This window comes from Alligator mississippiensis, chromosome 1 (assembly GCF_030867095.1).
Source record: "Alligator mississippiensis isolate rAllMis1 chromosome 1, rAllMis1, whole genome shotgun sequence".
Taxonomy (NCBI): domain Eukaryota; kingdom Metazoa; phylum Chordata; order Crocodylia; family Alligatoridae; genus Alligator; species Alligator mississippiensis.
In genome coordinates this window covers 11,704,928-11,725,139 of record NC_081824.1, presented here as the reverse complement: position 1 = coordinate 11,725,139, position 20,212 = coordinate 11,704,928, and the positions used below count along the sequence as shown (strand labels likewise).

Genomic DNA, 20,212 nt, shown 5'->3' with positions numbered 1-20,212 from the left:
AGAGAGAGAGCTCTCTCTCTCACAGCATGCGCACACACACACACACACACACACACACAAGTTAAAGCAAGGTCTTATATATAAAATGTAAATTCATTTTCATTGTAAGCATCTTTTTGAGAGAGAGAGGCTCTGCAAATGCTATGATCTCTGGTTCCCTGGGAACTGTTTTTGGGAAGTGGAGGCAATATATAGAGGGATTCATTTGTTTTGTTGGTATGGTGCAATTGCATATATTGCCTGAGAAACAGACAGCATAGCACCTTAGAGCTAGTGAGGAAACAATTTCTATTTCCTACCACCCCCTGCCCCCAACCTCGACACTGGGAACCAGCTGCAGCAATGTGAGTAGGGATTGCTGGGAATGGAGCCCACTGGAGGCCTGATCCCTGTGTCTTGCCAGTACTGCTAGGGCTGGTCTCCATGGAAACCCTGGCCCTATGCTGTCACAGCCCCGTCACTGCTGGGGTCTCCATGGAAACCGGCAGCAGCAATGCAGGCAGGGGTTGCTGGGAAATGGAGTCCACTGCAGGCCCGATCTGGCCCATGGGCCAAGTTTTGCTTGCCCTTGATCTATCACTTTCTTCCTCCTGTAAGGGCTTGTGTTTTGAGTCAGGGGGCAGCAGCTGTTCATTGGTGAAAAAGAGGGAGCTTCAAGTGGCTGTCACGGCGGGGTCTTCTCAGAGGGCCGTGATCTCCTCGAGGTCCCTCGCTCCGTGTCAGGCCGGCCCAAGGGCACCCTCTAATTCTCGCCCGCCATGTCTTGTTGGAAAAATATAAAAGGTTGGGAGGCTGCCTTGTGTCTTCCCTGGGCACGGCTACTCGGGACCTCTGTCCCCGCGGTTCTTCCGGACCCCCTGGGGGTCTCCTGATACAATGGGTGCTTCCTAGGCACCCCAGCCTTAAGGGCAATGCGTGGCTCCTACCAGCCCCTAATACTACACCCCAAGCCTCGCAGATGTAATAGATGTTGGTGTGTCTGTACACCCGCTTCCCGGGCCTACTCTATAGTCTAGCCCACTCTGGGCTCTCTCTAGTACCCAGCCTCTCACTGGGACTCCCGTCCAGCCCACTCTGGGCCTTCCCTGACGGTGTGGTCCCGCTCAGGGACTCTCTAGCGGGCCTCCGGTCCTTCCGGCCAACCGCACGGGTACCCTCTCTGATCCCGGCTCCCCGCGCTGCTACTCCCCGTCTTCTCGGGGGCAACCACAGCACCTTGCCTCCGTCTGAGGGGTGTTGCCACACTAGCCTGTGGCCGGGCTCGCTAGGCCCGTCTTGGGCTCCTCAATATGGCCCGCTCTAGGGCTCCTCAATAATCACCCCTCCCTGGGGCTGGGGTCTATGCACCCCGCAAGTGATGCCCTTGCTGGCATCTGCTGTGCCCGTCCTGGGCTCCCTAATATGGCACTCCCCCTCTTTGGGGCTCACCGTGCCCACCTTGGGCTTCTCAACATTTCGGTATAGCGCTCCCCCTCTTCGGAACTCACCGTGCCCACCTTGGGCTTCCCAATAAAATCGCCCCTCTCCCTGGGGCTGGGGTCTATGTACCCCACACGCGATCCAGGGTCTACATCCTCTGTCTGCAACCTACTGGTTGTGCTCCTCGCCGCCAGTCGCTCCTGCACTGGCGTGCGAGCTGCGCCTTCACTGGCGCTGTGAAATTAATGCGCCCTCTTGGCGCTAGCCTGCGCCCTCACTGGCGCTAGGGCACCCCACACTCTCTGAGGTCCCTATGATTGAGGCCTCCTCCAACCCCTACAGCCTCACCCAAGCCTCCGGGTGTAATATCACAATGTCACAGCAAAACCACAAGCCCCTAGGCTGTAACACAAACGCAAGCTCCAGCCGTCTGGCTATAACTAACTCAAAGCCCTATGGCTCCAACAACATGGCTCAATGTAACCGCGGTACTTGCTCTTAGGCGTCTCTCTGCGTCCTAACTCCAGGAGCTCCTGCCTCTCTAGCTGCTGGCAGAGAACTGCCAGCCTGGCCTCAGCCCTGGGCTTTATAAAGCCCAGGCCCTGCCCCCTACAGGCAGCTGGCTCCCCGTGGTTGGTCCGGCAACCCGCAGCTGCGCTCCTTAGGCTCTGCCAGGGCTCTCTCCCTGGCAGTTTCTCCTCTCTAGGAGCAGGCACCGAGGTGCCCTGCGACAGTGGCATTATTTTTTATATCATCATCTTGCTCCTTCTGGGTGAGTAAAGTGATTGCTATAAAATCTCTGCACTGGAGAGCATGGGAGAAGTTAGGCAGAGTTCATTATCACAAAGGTAGCTGGGAGCCCTTGCTCCTGTGAGTTTTTCTTTACAGGTGAAGTTCTTTGGCATGTATCAGCTGGTTTGAAGCAGTCTGGGAACACAAAGTATCTGCCAGTGTAATTTCGCTGGCTGTTTAATCTGGATTTTTGCCTTTTCACCTCAGGAGAGAGTGGCCAAAGAAGCAGAATGCATTGTATACCAGGGACGTAGATTCAAGGTCTTAATCTTGTAGAAATGAAACATTAACCTGTGGTTGACTAATACACAGCTTGAGTATCAGATGGTCTCTGGTACAAGCTGTCCCTGTTTTGGATTTCTCTCTGCACTTCTGTCATGGTAGGGTACTCTATGGAAGTAAATAATGGGTTTAAGACCTGGCATCTTGGCTGGGGCTCCTCTGGACTACAATGGCAAGCCAGCAATTGTTACAGCTGGTAACTGGGTCCTTTGTTCGGTCTTGTCCTAAAACAGTTCTAAGCATTTTACTAAAACCCTTGGGTTGATGTTGTGGCTTCCTCACCTCTCTCACACGAAGAGGAATTGGCTTCATTGAGATCTTGATATGCAGGACAGGAGTCGGTTTTGGCAGGAGTAACACCAGGGAAAATAAATTCTGCCCGGGTGTTCCAATGTGACCACATTTTAATACTGGCAAGCAGTACTGAACTATGACAGGGTTTAGTAATGGGGGAAGGAAAATGGGACTTTGAATAGATTTAGGAAACACTTAGCAATCAGTAGTCCACCTCAGCCCATAATTAACAGTTTAGTGGAGTCAGTATGTTCAGAGTTCTCTTTCTGTCTCATGGAGGGTGAACATTGCATCCAGCAGAGCCAGTGTAGATGCTAGCCCGAGCTTTCCCCTGCCCAGAGCCATCCCTTGGGTAGGGAGAATTGGGGCAACCTCCCCAGGCCCTGCACTTTGGGGGGCCCCATGGAGCTGGGCGGAGAGGCCACGGCCCCTTCCACAGGGCCCACCTGGAGCTGGTGGCTCATCCCCATGCCGTGGAAGAAGCGTCCAGTCGCTTGCCACCCCCTTCTCTGCCGCATGCCACCAGCTTCACATCTGCTGAAGAGCGGCTCGTCTGGGGCACACAGGATCTGCTTGGCCCTGTAGCAATGAAATTAATTTCATTGCTACAGCACTGCCATGCCCTGTCTTTGTGGGGGTCCCACAGCCCTGCGCAGTGTTAAAGGGCTCCTGCACAGGCTGATTTGCCCCAGGCTCCGCACCCCACCAGGGTCGGCTCTGCCCCTGCCTCACCATTGCTGTTGTCACTGCTGCTAGGGGGCATTGCTCTCACAGTGCAGCTCTTAATAGACCTTGAGCAACCTCAAGGATTTTAGCTCTTTTAGAATCTAGTAGATGTTGTCTTGCATGTGACCTACTAATACTCTAGGGTTTTCAGCTCTTTGAAAGCATGTGGGAAACAAGTTCAGCCTGAACCCACAAGAGGAATTTGTATATCACCAGTGCTTATCCTTTATAGCTGGATGGTAAAACACAACAACATCCCTGCTACCTTAAACTTCCCCTCTCTTCAAATCCAGTGGTGGTCCCACTACTGGTAATAACAGGTTCCTGTGTACAGTTTTTATCTGGCCTGGCCCTATTTCACCAATCCACAACCACACAAGGTGAATCGAACATCAGGCCGGGGTACAGAGACCATATTTCTAGAAGTTTTAGAAGACTGCTTCCTAAAAGGTAAAGAGGAAAGATCATTCTTGGCTTAGTCCTAAGTAGTGCACAGGACTCAGTGAAAAGGGTAAGAGTTACTCAGGTGCTTGGCATTAGTGACCACAATGTAGTTGGGTTTGACATCCATGTAGGAGGGGAGACAAGAGGAAAATCTACCATAGTAGCCTTTAATTTAAAGAAGGAGACTACCACAAAATGAGGAAGCTAGTTAGACAGTAATTAAAAGGGGCCCCTAAGGATGTAAAGAACTTGCAAGCAGCATGGGGATGGCTTAATAACACTGTATTGGAGGCACAAATGCATACTGCAAATCAAAAAAATAGACAGCAGACCAAAAGAAAGGCAACGTGGTTTAGTAGCAGAGCTGCAGAGGCAATAAGCAGAAAAAAAGTTCCTTTCAAAAAGTGGAAGTCAAATCCTATTGAGGGAAATAAAAAAGAGCATAAACTCTGGCAAATCAAATGTAAAACTGTAATAAGCTAAAAAAGAAGTTGAGGAGAAACTTGCTAGGGACATAAAAAATAACAATAAAAAATTCTTTATTTAGAAGTTAGAAGCTGAAAACCTGCCAGGGAGTCGGTTGGGCCTTTCGATGATCAGGGCGTAAAAGGGGTACTGAAGGATGATGGGACCGTTCTGAGAAACTAAATGCATTTTTTCCATGTGTTCATTGTGGAAGATGTTAGGAAAGTTCCCTCGGCAGATCCATACCTGTTTAGGGACAAGTCAGTGGAGCTGGCCTGAAATGAGGTTTCAATAGATGGGGTTGTAGAGGAAATCGATAAAATAAACAGTAGCAAATCACCAAGACCAGATGGCATTCACTGTAGACAGTGAAGAGTGGGTATAAATGGTCAGTTCTCAGGATGGGAAGATGTTAACAGCAGGGTCTCCCAAGGATCTGTGTTGGGTCTGGTGCTATTTAATGTATTTCTAAATGACCTGGAAAAACAGGTGAATAGTGAGGTGGCCAAATTTGCAGATGACACAAAACTATTTAAAGTGGTAAAGACCAAGGTGGACTGTGAGGAACTACTGAAGGATCTGGCACTAGTGAGTAGATGGGCAACTAAATGGCAGGTGCAATTCAGCGTAGATAAAGGTAAAGTGATGCACGTGGGCAAAAACAATCCAAATTATACCTACACTATGATGGACTCTATATTAGCTGATACCACACAGGAAAGAAATCTAGGAGTCATTGTGGGCAGTACGCTAAAAACATCAGCTCAGTGCTCAGCGACCGTCAAAAAGGCAAACGTTAGGGATCATTGAGGAGGAAATTGTAAACAAAACAGAAAGTTATCATCATGCCCCTTTATAAATTCATGGTGCATCCACACCTTGAATACTGTGCCCAGCTCTGGTCCCCACACCTCAAAAAGGAGACAGAAGAACTAGAGAAGGTCCCAAGAAGGGCAACAAGGCTGATTAGTGGTCTGGAGGGCCTTCCATATGAGGAGAGACTAAAGAGGCTAGGCCTGTTTAGTTTAGAAAGGAGATGCTTGAGGAGGGAAATGAAAGGGTTTACAAAATACTAAATGGTGAAGAGGAGGTCAATAGGGATTTATTACTTAGTCCCTCACACAGTACAAGAACTAGGGGTCACCAAATTAAACTAGTAGGTAGTACATTAAAAGTAACAACAGGAAATTCTTTTTCACACAGCATGTAATTAAAGTGTGCAACTCATTGCCACCAGATGTTGTGAAAGCTGATAGTTTAGCGAGATTCAAAAAGGGATTGGGCAAATTCTTGGAGGAAAGGGGCATCAGTTAGCTATTCAGCAGGGGAGTTAAGGATACAGCCTCTGAATCAGGATACTCACATGTTTGCCAGAAGGGGAGACTAGCTGTCCCATGCAGATGTGACACCCAAAGGGGGGTGGTGTGTGGGGGGAGGTAGCCCCTGAGTTTTAGCTAATAAATAGCTATAACAAATGTTAAAGGCAGTCTCGGACACCCATGGACAAGTGTTAGTGGCCCTCGAGATAAACCAAGACCAAATGGATAAATGTTTTGGGCTGCTAAAAAACCAACAAAATAAGAAATTGAAGAGCAAGTAATGTACCAGACCTATCAAGAAAAGGCACATGCCGTGTGCTCTGTGTGGGCTAGCCCTGCCAAAATAGCAAAGCTACCAAAGCTAGTTCTACTGGGTGCATCTACACATGCAATTAATTCAAAGTAATAAACTCCAGGGCAGTTTGAGCAGGAGTAAACTACTCCTGGGCACAGTGTCTACCTGTGTGCCTGGGATAGCAGCAATTTGAGCTGGGGTGGAGCAGTTTACACCAGGGCCTGGGGAACAAGGCACAGAGGGTCAGCCCCAGGCTTCAGGTAGCAGTCTTGGGCGGTGCGGGGGCTAGCTGGGGCACGAGGGTGCTCAAAGTGCAGAGCCACACGTGGAGAAATCAACCTCCCTGCCTGTCTCACTGCTCTAGGGCTGCAGCCCAACCCTGCCCCTCCTCCCCTCCCTTTAGTATACCACAGAGTGACTACATGCAAAGATTACAGAGGGAGAGGTAACCCACTCCTCCTCCTTTGTCCAGGTCCCTTTGTTAAACTTCCCGCCACTGACCGGCGAGGCCGGTCTTAAGCCAATGGTCACTCCACAAGGTGGTGGTGACATTTTTCAGAACTGACTGGTCAGCATCAGTGGGGCTCAGAAAATACTTGATTTTGGTTGGAACTTGGTGATGAGGGCAAAGGTTATAAGGGGGATCCCTCCATCTTGGAGGGCAGGGCTTTTTGGAAACACCGACTCACATCATACAACCCTGTTGTTTTGCTTTTACACACATCTTAGAAACTGGATGGTTTAGGTGGATACATAGTTTATCCCCCTCATTAAATAGCCAACATGTCAAAAAGGTTAAAAACAGTCAGTCTAAAAAGATGTATCATAAAACAAGGATTGAAATTCATTGATGAAAACCGTGCCGTAGATCCCACAAATGCGTGTTTAAATTTAGACACCAGCACATGTTATTTTGTATTGGCATCACCACAGCAGCATGGTAATTCTATTGTCGAACACGTGGGGCAAGGATGTGTCTGTTTACACATTCATTCCCCCGTTTTTGTTATTACTAAAATCTATAATGAAACCATAGACAGTAGTGGTAATCTGTGTAGTTGTAATGTTATTAAGATATATGGATGTGACTTTGTGTTCATAGAATCATAGAAAATGAGGGCTGGAAGCGACCTCAGGAGGTCGCATCTAGTCCAACCCCTGCTCAAAGCAGGACCAGCCCCAACTAGATTATTCCAAGCCAAGACTTTGTCTAGCTGGGTCTTAAAAACCCCCATGGAAGGAGATTCTACCACATCTCTAGGTAGCCTGTTCCAGTGCTTTACCACCCTCCTAGTGAGAAAATTTTTCATAATATCCAACCTAAGCCTCCCTTGCAGCAACTTGAGCCCATTCCTCCTTGTTCTGTCATCTGCCACCACTGAGGACAGTCCAGCCCCATCCCCTTTGGACCCCCCCTTCACGTAGTTAAAGGCTGCTATTAAATCCCCTCTCAGTCTTCAATTCTGCACACTAAATAAACATGGTTCCCTCATTCTCTCCTCATAAGTCACATGCCCCCATTTTTTTTGCCCTCTGCTGGACTCTCTCCTACTTGTCCATATCCTTTCTATAGTGGGAGGCCCAAAAGTGAATATGCTAGTCCAGATGTGGCCTCACCAGTATGGAACAGAATAATTACTTCCCTCGATCTTCTGGCAATGCTTCTACTAATGCAGCAAGGGCACACTGTGGGCTCATATTCAGCTTATTGTCCACTGTAACCCCCAGGTCCTTTTCTGCGGAGCTGCTGCCAATCAGTCCCCAGGCTGTAGCTGTGCATGGGATTGCTCAGTCCTAAGTGCAGGGCTTTGTTGAACCTCATGAGATTTCTTTTGGTCCATTTCTCCAATTTGTCTAGGTCACTCTGAATCCTAGTGCTACCCTCTGGTGTCTTTACTACACTCTCCAGCAGGGGCAATGTGTAGGGGTGCATGCGGGTGCACATGCACCCCTGAGTGTGGCAGTGCACACCCTGCAAAAAAGCGCCACCGACAGTGTCAGTGGTGTCTGCAGAAGCTCCATGCTTACTGCCACGGGGTTCCTGCTGCCACCAGTGCAGCCATGCCCCCCTAGCGGCCAGAGGCACACGCCATTTATGCCCTCCAGCTTGGTGTCATCTGTGAACTTGCTGAGGGTGTACTCCATCCCACCTTCTAGCTCATTAATGAAGATATTGAACAAAACCAGCCCCAGGACTGACCCCTGGGGCACTCCACTCGATATCAGCTGCCAGATAGAGATTAAGCCATTGATTACTATCCGTTGAGCCCAACAATCCAGCCAGCTTTCTAGCCACCTTAAAGTCCATTCATTCAACCCATACTTCCTCAGCTTGCTTGCAAGAATGCTTTGGGAGATAGTATTAAAAGCGTTGCTAAAATCAAGGTGTATCACGTTGACTGCTTTCCCCATGTCTGCAGAGCCAGTCATCTCATCACAGAAGGCAATCAGGTTGGTCAGGCATGACTTGCCCTTGGTGAATACATGCTGACTGTTCCTAGTCACCTTCTTTTCCTCCAGTGCTTAGAAATGGATTTTTTGAGGATCTGCTCCATAATTTTTCCAGGGACTGAGATGAGGCTGACTGGTCTGTAGTTCCCTGGATCCTTCTTCTTCCCTTTCTTAAAGTTGGGAACTATATTTGCCCTTTTCCAATCATCTGGGACCTCCCCTGATTGCCATGAGTTTTCAAAAATAATGGCCAGTGGCTCTGCAGTCACATCAGCTGTTGACTTGACAGCACCCCCAGATGCATTGCATCTGGCCCCATGGACTTGTACACATCCAGCTTTTCTGTCCCTAACCTGTTCTTTCACCCCTGAGGGCCACTCACCTCCTCCTCAAACTGGGCTGCCTGGTGCAGTAGTCTGGGAGCTGACCTTGCCTGTGAAGATCAAGGTAATAATGGTATTGAGTACTTCAGCCTTTTCCTTATCTTCTGTCATAAGGTTGCCTCCTCTATTTAGTAAGGGACCCACACTTTCCCTGACCTTCCTCTTGCTACCAACATACTTGTAGAAACCATTATTTGTTACCCTTCATTTCCTTTCCTAGCTGCAACTCCAATTGCTTTTAGGCCTTCTTGACTTCATCCCTGCATACCCAAGCAATGCTTTTATACTCTTCCCAAATTGTTTGTCCAAGCTTCCACATCTTGTAAGCTTCCTTTTTGGGTTTATGCTCACTGAAGAGTTCTCTGCTAAGCCAAGATGGTTGCTTACCATGTTTGCTATTCTTTTTGCACACTGGTGTGGCTTGTTTCTGTGCCCTCAGTAAGGTTTCTTTAAAACACAGCCAGCTCCCCTGGACTCCTTTCCCCCTCAGTGGGTGCATCTACATGAGACAGTTAACTGTGCACTAGCATAGTTTACTGTGCAGTAAGCATGTGCTTCTACATGTGCACATGCTTACTGCATAGTAAACTTTGCTAATTGAGAGTAAATTTCCTACCTGCAAATGCAAGTAGCAAGTTTATTCTCAATTAGTAATGGCGCAGTAGCACTCATGTAGACACCTGACTGGGAGCAAATCTGTTCCCAGTCAGCCATCCACCAGGTGGCAGGAGATTGCTCCCTGCCTCTGGGAGCTGCCTGCTGCCAGGGTGGGCCCTGCTAATGGAGCCTGCACCCTTACTCTGAGATTGTGACTAGGGAGTGGGGACTGGGAGATCCTTATCCCTCTGCTGTTGTGATTGGCAAGTGAGGGGCACAAGCAGAACTCTACACTGGCAGAACTGAGCGGGGCACAAACTCCCAGCTTGTTCCCCATCCCCTCCCGTTGCAGGCCCCCAGGAAGCATGCAGGACCCCATTACTAGCCAATCTGCTCCCACTTCCCTGCATGTGTAGACGCCTGCCCAGGAGTGTTTACTCTCAAGTAGTTTATTTGTAAATAATCTGATCCTGGATCAAATGTGTGTGTAGAGGTGCCCAGTCTGGCATCCCAGGGGATCCTGTCCATCAGTTCCCTGAGGGAGTCAAAGTTTGCTTTTCTGAAGTCCAGGGTCCTTACTCTGCTGCTCTCCTTTCTTCCTTTTGTCAGGATCCTGAACTCAATCATCTCATGGTCACTGCTGCCTAACTTGCCATCCACTATTACATTCCTCACCAATTCTTCCCTGTTTGTGAGCAGTAGGTCAAGAAGAGCACAGCCCCTACTTGGTCTTTCCAGCACCAGGAAGTTGCCTCCAATGCTCTCTTTGCACCAGGAAGTTGCCTCCAATGCTTTCCAAAAACTTCCTGGATTGTCTGTGCACTGCTGTATTGCCCTCCTAGCAGATGTCAGGATGATTGAAGTCCTCTATGAGAACCAGGGCTGGAGGCATTCTGGATGACTAAGGCCACTTTTCTGGATCTCCCGGAGTGGCAGAACACAACCATGTGGCAGCCTGTCCCTGTGGGCTCCTGCCTGGCCATTGCCCTGCTCAAGCTGGCCACATCTGCCAGCCTCCGCTATGTTGGCCACCTCTTCACCATAGGCAAGGCCACTGCCAGGGAGGCCATCCTGGAGGTGTGCCCTCCAGAACATGCTGGGGAACAACCTGCTCTGCGTGCATGATCCCCTTGGTGGTGGTGGTGGGATTCAACCCCCTGGGATTCCCCTAGTACATTGGGGCCCTGGATAGGACTCACGTACCCATCATATGCCCACCCTTTGGTGATCATCTCTGCTCCAGGTGGTGGGGCTTCCACTCCATTGTGCTCCAGGCCATTGTTCACCACTGTGGTGCCTTCATGAATGTGAGCACCAGCTGCCTATGACACCTGCATCTTTTAGAACTCCATCTTGCCAGTGCTAGTGCAGAGCAGGCACTTTGTGTTGGGGGAACTGGACTTTCAGCTGGCTGTGGTGGTGGGTTCCCATCTCGAGTTCACTGAGGCCAACATCCCTCAGGTCTTTGTCAGAGCCTGCATGCCACATAACATCTGTGAGGTCCAGGGGGAGCTATTTAATGAGGCATGGGCAGAGGAGGCACAGTTGGCAGAAGATGCCTGGCAATAGGAGCACAAGCTGTGGCAGCAGTGGCAGTGGCGAGCCCCCACACTGAGGCTTTAGGTGAGCCACACACTCATCAGTGGAGGACAGGGTACTGGGTGCAAGAGGCTCTGGCCAACCACGTCCTCCTGCATTCCCTTCTGTAACCTTCCTGGGTAGCCGTCCATGGACCCCTGCCCAACTCCCACCCCCAGCACCACACTCACTGCAGACAGTTCTCTGAAAAGCAATTTATTCCCTTCACAGAAACAGACCGCACTCCATCCCCAACAACAGAGTCCTCCCTCCCTCCCCACAGCACCCCTTTACCAACCACCCCACCCCACCCACCACCAATAAAACACCCTCTTCCTTGTGTAAACTGTGTACATGATGTGTGCCCTCCTAGGGTGGGGGGCTGTGGGGTGAGGGTGCCTAGGGGGTGGAGCTCAGGGATAGGCACCCAGCACTCCAGCCTCTGGTTCTGCCATTGTGGGTGCACATGCTGCATCAAGCCCAGTGGGCTGGGGGCTCACCCAGGGGTGACAGTGGCTGCTGCTCTCCTGGTGCACCCATCTGCACCTCCTGCAGACAGTGACCAGGGCCAGCAGGGCCCACACATAGTGATGGCCCTGCTATGGGCAACTCCTGCTTTATGGCTGCATGGAGCTGGGGTGAGTGTTGGGGCTGGGCCCAGGCGGAAGGGCTAGGTGGTTGGGGGCTCAGTGTGGGGGTGGGGGCAGGAACTACTGGATGGTTGATGTAGTGCTGGACCTCTGCCCAGGCCCATGGCGGGGTGGGGGGGGGGGATGCTGCTGGGCAGCTGCTGGGTGCCAGGGGGCAGGTGGGGCTGCACCCGGGGGCAGGGCAGTGGGTAGCTTGAAAGTGACCACCAGGGCCAGGACAACATCCAGCACCTGGCGGTCCTCCTCTGCCACCTCCACTGCCCTGGCCACCAGCAGAACCTGCTGCTCCAGGGCTTCAATGTGATGCCTCTCCAGGGCCAGGAGCCTTGGACTGAACTCCTGGTCTGCCTGGTCCTATGCCTCCTCATGGGCGACATTCTCTGCCCATCAAGCCTCTTGCCAGGTGACAACCTTCACCCACCACACCCATGAGTCCACAAGCTGCTCCTCGAATGCTGTCACAAGCCAGTGCAGCAGGAGGGTCCCATCCTGGGTCCTCCTCTGGCAGAGCTGGTGCATCCATAGTGCCCCAGCCAAGGCTGGCAGTAACCCTGAGATGCCATCTGCTGCCTCTCCCCTGTGTGAAACTGCAGGACCTGCAGAGCCATGAGGAAGGGTCTGTTTGTGAGCATTTGCAACATTTCTGTGATAAGATGCTCTGTAGCAGGGGGCCATGTGCTGCCAAGCCTCAAATCAGGGATCATGTGTGCATGGGTGCCCACAGGTCATGGTAAGCTGGCCATGCAGGCCCAGACGCAGGTGGCCACAGACTGATCCCCCCATCTGTGTTTGCTCCACAGGGGCTGGTGTGCTGTGTGATGCTGGCCACAGGCAGCCTGGCTCCCTCTTTCCTAGGCCTGGGAAGGCCATGTACCTGCTGCCATGGCTGCAGAGCCACTTCCCCCTCTTCTCCTCCTGCAAGCTAGCCTGTCTCTTGTGCTGCTGCCAAGCTCACAGCACCCAGGCTTGGTGGGCATGGGGCTCTGGGATGACTGGGATACAGAGCTGCCCCTGACCTCCCCACAGGGGGCACTCCAGGGAGGTGCCCTGGGTCTGCCCCCACAGCCTGTGACAGAGCTGTGCCCTGAGCATGCCCATGTTTTAAGTGTCCTGGGCACAGTGTGAGGAACTGTTTGCACAGACTGAGGAGTGCCCAAACCACTATTCCTTGCTGCTGCTGAGGGCCATGGTGCCCTGGGCACACCTGTGCACCTGGCACAGGACTCTGAGTTTTGATGGTGCAGCGGGCAAGCCATGCTGCCTCACAACCTCTGCCACTGCCTTGAAGGCTCCTATGGCTGTGCTACATGTTCCTGCCCCCTGCAGCTGAGGAGGACACTGCTGCTGGCATCAACACATTCCTCAGTATGTGAGAGGCCTGTGCCCACCTAGCTGTGAGGGCAAAGGCTGCTCAATACAGTTTTCCACTGTCTCCTGCCTCCCTGTGTGCTGTGGTGGTGGGGGACTTGGGGACCAGGGGAATGTGGCCAAGCCAGATTGGGGAGGGAGGGGCGATGCTTGGCCAGGGTGGGCCCTCCCCCAGTGCTGGGCTTACCAGGTGGGTGTGGCAGAAAAGCCTGGCAGCTTTGGGTTGGTCCATGCTGGTGGCAAGGGTGTGCAGCTCCTCATGGTGTCCTGGGTTAGAGGTGTGCAGCATGTGGTTGCCTGGGCAGGGGCCTCCTCTAGGGAGGAGTTGGAGCTGCTGGTGTAGCAAAACCCCCAATTTTTCTTTTTTATTTATTTATTTATTTAAAAATACATTCCCTCCCCTTCCCTAACCATTTCTGACTTTCTCTCTGCCCTCTCTATCCCTTATAAGTAGTTATAAGTAGTCATAGATAAGCTAAGTTCTTGTATGCCATTATTGTGACAAGCCCCTTTTTATATTGTAAATACAGGCAACCCCTGCTTAGTGCTCCTAATTGGTTCCTGAAAAACTGAGCATTAAGTGAAATGAGCGTTAAGTGAAACTGAAAGTTTTTGACAACCCAAGATGGTGACTACAAGTGTTTTTAATGACCCAAGATGGCGACCGCAAGCATTATAATGAAACTTGCTGCACGCTAAGTTGAGTCGGGTATCAATTTAAAATGAGTGTTATAGCGAAACAGCCCTAAGCAGAACAGCAGTAAGTGGGGGTTGCCTGTAGGGTTCTGGTATCTTTGCATTCATTTTTATTATTTTATATTGTATTCCTATTATGTTTGTATTGATTTTTACTGCTTTATATTGATAATGTATGATATAGGCCTATTCTTGTAAGTTAACCAAAGTAATGTTAACCCTCCATCTTATAATGTTAAGTGTCCATCTTGTAATGTCAAGTCTCCATTTTGTGTCCCCTGCCTGGGCATACCCTATTGTAACTGTGTTCCAACTCATACCTACCCCTTCTATGTAAATCGGTTCCCTGGATGAGAGAAAATGAGGGTGCTTTAGACATAATGGTAGCAGGCCTAAAAATAGCTCCTGCTCAATGACCGGACCATCAACTCAACGACTGGACTATCATCTCAATGACTGGACCACCACCTTGCATTGACTCTCCCTGAAACCACAAACCTACTCCCAGGACACAATATTTGAAAGATAAAGACCCTCAGGAAACCAGCAACATAGAAACAAAGAACAGAATAGAAACCAGAAACTCCACCGTTGTATCCCACTGGACAATGAGGACACCTGGAACTGCTTGACCTCATCTGAACAGGATTGGCCCTTGCCTGGACATGTCCTGCCATTTGCAGTCACAGGTAGCCCACCTGTAGTAAAAGGGGTGGTAGAGCGTGACCTCCCTGGGACGCCCTCTCCATCTGGACCAGCACTATGCTGCGCCACCTGTCCACCCAGAGGCCCTGCCGGCAACCCTCCTCTGGACAACACCTTGCTGGAGGAGACCCTGGCTGGCCATCGAGGATCAACTCTCAGCCTGGGATAGGTAGCTATCACCCACCTTCTTTCCCAAGCAAGGAACCTGAACTCTGTCTCTGCACACCTGGACCTCAAATCCCTCCATTAAGCCTTTCCTCTCCTGCTACCATTGTGTGTGTGTGTGTGTGTGTGTGTGTGTGTGTGTGGGAACCAATAATTTCGTGGGGCTGTATAGTGCGTTGCCTATTTAATAAAACTGTTATTTTGGAACCCTGAGTTGGGTTTTTGTCTTACTAACCTCCTGGCCCCACTCCAATCTCTGCTCTCTGCCCCTCCGACCTTTGTTCTGTCTGTCTGTCTGGCTCTCTCTGTCTGTCATCTTGGCTCCATCTCTGCCAACTCCAAAGCCCTGGCTCTGCTCTCCTCTAAAGTCCGGCTCTGCTCTCCTCCAAACCCTGACTTTCACCACCCCTCACTTCTGCTCCATTGACTTGCTGTCTCCCAGCTTCTGCCCTATTATCTTGCTGCTTTCCCAGTCTCTCCCAGCCGTCTCCCCTGACTGTCTCCTCCACCTCCATTTCTGCCTCCATCCCTCAGCTGCCTCCCCCAGCTGGCCCTCTGATCCCTGCTTTTTTCCTTGGCTTGTTCCACCTCCCCTCACCCCTCACCTCATCTCTGTTCTCTTTTACCCCCCTCATCCAATCTCCATCCTCTGGCTTTCTCTTTCTCTCCTGACCTTCTCTGTGTCTCCCTCCATTCCCAGGTTTCCCATCTTTGCCCTGCCACCTCCACTTTCTCTCCCTGGCCAGATTTCCTGGCTAGCTGCCTCCACCTCCCAGCTTTCTCTGCCATCCCAGCTTTATTTCCTGGCTTGCCTCTCCGCTCCCCTGTCTCTGCCGCTCCTCTGCTGTCCTCGGACTCTGCCATTGCCCCTCTAACCTGGCCCTACTGTCTCTGCCATCTCCCAGCTCAGCCCCCTGACTTCTCCCAGCTTTTCCCCACTCTGCTGCCTGGTCAGCTCTCTGTCACCCTCCCAGCTTATCTCTGCTCCCCCACTATGTCTTTTCTCCCATGGCTTCTGCTCCAGCCACTTTTTCAAGCTGCCCTCTTCTGTCCCCTGGCTCCTCTCCGCTGTCTCCTGGCTTCTCCACTCTCTCCTGGCTTTTCCCAGCTCCTGGCTTCTGCCCTTTGATCCTCCCCGTCTGCTGCCCAGTTCCCCAGCTGTCCAGCCTGGCTACGTCCACCTCCACTGCCTCCGCTTTCTTCCCAATCTCCTGAGTTCCTTAGCTTTCCCCGCCGCCTCTGCTCACCCCTGCTATTTTCCAGCTTTATCCTTGCCAGCTCCATCAGCTGCTTGGCTCTCTCCCAAGCTCCACAGCTCACCACTCCACCTTCTCTTTCTAGTCCCAGCATGTCTGCCGGCTTTTCCCACTGCCTCCAGCCTCCTGGCCCTGGCTCCTCACTTTCTTCCCTGGCTTATCTCCCAGTTTCCTCCATCTCCTGGAGCTGGCCCCAGTGGCCACAAGCCAGTTGCACCTGGGTCTTGGTGCTGCCAGGCCTGGCAGGTGTCTGCAGTATCCTGTGGGGTTGGATGGTGTGGCCCAGGAAACCATATGACACTGAGGTGCTAAGGAGTGGTGCCAGGGTGCAAGTAGGGTGCTTCAGCTGCCCTGCAGCCTGTGCTGGGGGAAGTAGTAGCCAGCTGTCATCACAGGCTGCCTGCATATGCCCCTAGGCCCCAGTGTGCCCACAGACTTTTAAGGCCCTGGGGCTGGGGACAGGAGCAGGAACAGGAGAGGCTCTGGACCCTGGGGCAGAGCTGAGGCTGGCCTCCTAATGGCAGGGCTGGTTGGGGGAAAATTTGCTGCTGGTCAGCATCTACATGTGTGTTACTTTGCAGTTACTACTTGTGAGTAAACTTGCTACTTGCATTTGCAGGTAGCAAATTTAATTGCAAGTAGAGCAGTTTACTGTGCAGTACGTGTCTGCTCATGTAAACCACGCAATTTGTTATAAATAAGTTTGATAACGAAAAAGAAAGAAAATGGAATGGTTTGGTGTTGCTTCTAGTTTATTGAAAGCACTCTTATGTAGCACAGAAATTTAACATACTTTACAAGGCCAGAAATGGCGATTAGATAATTTAGGCGATCCTGTATATCTTAGGCTCTTAACTTTGATCAAACAACCCTTTTATTCATCCCTGTAATTTCTCTTTGGCTAATGGGTACCTTCTAAAAAAGTGCACAGTCCCTTTTCTACAAAGGAGCAAAGGTTACAATACATATTCAGTATCACAGCACATCATTTTAGGTGCTTTACCCCCTAGTAGAATCTGCAACCTCAAATGGACAGAATTAGGCCAAAATCCAATTTCCTCTCATGTAGGTAAGGAGTGGCATTAGGGGTCTCCTAGCAAGCTTTAGATCTTAATTACCTCTGTGCTCAATAATCTAGGGCTGAGGGCACACGTCAAGGAAAACAGAGATCAGGTTTTGGGCTGTACTGACCAACAAGGGGTTGGAACCTGTGTATCTCCCATTTCTCAGCAAAATTGCCTGTCCACAAGTTCTTTGTGTTAGCTGGAAGTCAGACCAGACATTATTCAGCCATTGCAGCCTGCCTTTTTTCCCTGCTATACCTGACTGTTCCTATGCCATCATTCAGATAAGGCGCACTGAAGTGCGGCTTTGCCTGGTGTCACGCAAGCTGCCCCTTCCATCTCCACTACCCGCATTGTCATAATTGGGCAATTATAGGGTTAAAGTGTTAGTCTTTATTATTATGAGATAGAGGGTGGAGCTCTGATCTCAAGCTCTGTTGTTCCAGAGTTACTTTCATTTTCCCACTTAGGTGTTGTTGATTCCTGAATAAAACAGCATGAGGTTTTGGGCCTGCAGAGAAGTAAATCTCAGTATGCCTACACCCACCCCCAACATATCCTATTATGTCTCGCTCCCACCCTTGTAGGTGGAAGGGCCGGCTGCGCTAGCACAGGGTGGAGCTGCTGCTGTAGGCTCCCCTGGTGCTCTGCTCCCTCTGGGCAGCAGGTTGGGAAGCATGGGTGGGGCTGCAGCTGGGCTGGAGTGCAGACCCTGGGGCTGGGGCAAGCTGTAGCATGGAGCCAGCACTCCTGGGCAGGAGTAGCATGGAGCAGGGTGTGGGTGTGAGGAGAGAGGGGCATGGGGACCCCTCTGACACTCCCCCCATGGCACGGAGCTCTGGCAGGCAGCAGGGGCAGCAGCAGCAGGGGAGGGGGTGGGAACCCTGCTCTGCTGCCTGGCTCCAGCCAGTGCTGCAAGGAGTGCAGGCCCTGCCAGGCCGTTTGTTTCTCTGGCACTCCTCGCACTCACAGCGCACAGGAGGAAACTCCAGGTACTGGAGTGGGCTGGAGTGCAGAAAGCATCTGGCTCCAGTACCTGGGGCTTCCTTCCTGTGCCCTGCAAGTGTGGGGAGTGCCAGGGAAACAAATGGCTGGGCGGAGGCTGTGCACATGCAATGATGGCCAGAGCCCGTCACCAGCGCCCCCACCTGCTGCTGCACCATGGGGGAAGTTTGTGGGGTCCCTACACCCATCTCACCCTCCTTCACACTCCACAACCCACACACACAGACACACAAAGACATACAGATACATACACCCCCCCCCCCCCCGGTGTTGCCCGCATTTATTGCAGGCTAGGACAGTGTGTTCCATAGCCACACCCCCACACCCCACAAATGCCACACAACCCCCCAACATACCTTATGCCCCCAATACACAGCCACACCCCCCACACACCCACACCACCCTAAACACCTCCACACCCCACCATACACCCTCCACCATAAACACACACGCACCCACCCACCATGCACCCCCACCATAAACACACAAACACCCCACCATCATACACCCCCACCATAAACACAAACACACACCATGCACCTCCTACCATAAGCATACCCACCCACCATACACCCCCCCACCACACACACACACACACACACACACACACACACACACGACTAAGAATTTATTTTTGAGTTATTATACAATCACCTTGATATACAGTACACAAACACAAATCATGACAAAATTTTTTAGTGCATGATTTGTTTTTTTCTGGTTCTAAGATGGTACCCACCCCCCTCCCAAAAGGAGTATTGGGGGTGGGGAAGGATAGGGACTTCTGATGGCAAAGGTCAGGGGTTAGGGGCAGGACTTCTGGTCCTAAGATGGTGGCTAGGGGGTGGGGCACCTGTCAAGGGGCAGGGCTACCCATGCAGTTCTCGATAGCTCACCAAACCTTGTTAAGCAGCCCTCCACCCAAAATAATTGCCTGCCCCTGATTTAGATGCATAGTTGGCTAGAGCTAGGGAGTTGGTCTGGGGACAGAGCTAGGCAGCCTTTCAGCCATGGTCTTAGACTACTGCAGTAAGAAACCACAAGTACTTTTTACATCACTGATCATCTCTGCTCCTGTTTACTGATTTCAGCAAAGGAGGAAACTCAAGAGAATAACTATTGGACAAGGGATTGCCGTTCAGCGCTTCTGGAACCCAAGGTTTCCTGACAGAGAGGAACCACCACTATGGAAGAAGGCCATTTTTCTGTTCTCAAGCCAGAGAAATTGTACTCTTCAACAGAACTTGCACACAGCTAATTTGGGAGAAGAAACTTGGAAAATCCTCAGAAGAACATATAGGTCCATCTAGCTCAATATTTTGAATCTCACACGGGCAGAAGTCTTGCAACAGTCTTCCTGTCAACTTTCTTAGCAACCTGCCACACAACACAGGAGGCACCTGCTAACTTACTACACGGCAGGTTAAATAGTGTTGGATAACAGATGCCTAAGCTCAACAGCCCTGGTATAAACTAAACTGCCCATAGGAATAGCAAAACCACAAGGAAAACCCAGACAAATGCCAGGTGGGAAGGATCTGACATGTGAATGTGTTTTGCTTTCACGTGGATGAAAACCTGTAATCTTGCAAAAATGAGAATCTAGGTTCTCACTCACTGTTACTGAAGACACAAGACCGTACACCTATAAGCTGTGAGAAGGATAGCTATGGAATACCAACTACCTCCCATGTATCTACTGAGGATGAAATAGAGATCCCTCAGCTCAGTTTTCTGTCAGCAATGTCTTCACTTTACCTTCCCCAGGGTGCACCAATGTCCAGGAGAATTCATCTGACAGATATACTCCCAGCACCAGGCAATGATCTGCATGGACTAAAAACAGTATGTGAATACAAAAAGGGGGCTTTGGTCAGTAGTGCTGGTTGCTTGTTTTCTATGTCCAGTTAAATTATTACTTTTTCCCCCAGTTACTGATTACTAACATAAACAAAAATCTATTTCTGCTCTGCTGTAAAATGTGGAAAGTGCTTTTCTGCTGGGAAAGGGAGAAAAACATTGTGTTGGAGTTCTGACCCTGAACAGGAGAGAGCTCGCTAGTATTCAGGATGGGAAGGTAAAAGAGATATGTTCCTTCATAACACAAGCCAATGGATCTGATCTCTGGGATGCATCTGGGTAAGTGGGGAAAGCTGGAGTTTCCCTGATTGCCTAGATGCATTTCTGGGAACTCCAGGGCATGTCTGGGTAAATAGGGAAGGTGTTGTCCCTGGGATCTCTGGTGTGCATCTTCATAA

At 50.8% G+C, this 20,212-nt stretch overlaps 1 protein-coding gene across 1 annotated transcript in view; it reads right to left on the bottom strand.

The window, feature by feature from the left end:
* LOC132250898 (cytochrome P450 2K6-like) overlaps positions 1-19,792 on the bottom strand; it is a 47,574-nt gene extending 27,782 nt beyond the window's left edge. Inside the window, exon 1 of the mRNA XM_059728826.1 lies at positions 19,713-19,792. The gene's annotated coding sequence lies outside the window, so the exon portion shown is untranslated. The remainder of the gene's footprint in view (positions 1-19,712) is intronic.
* Positions 19,793-20,212: the final 420 nt, after the last annotated feature.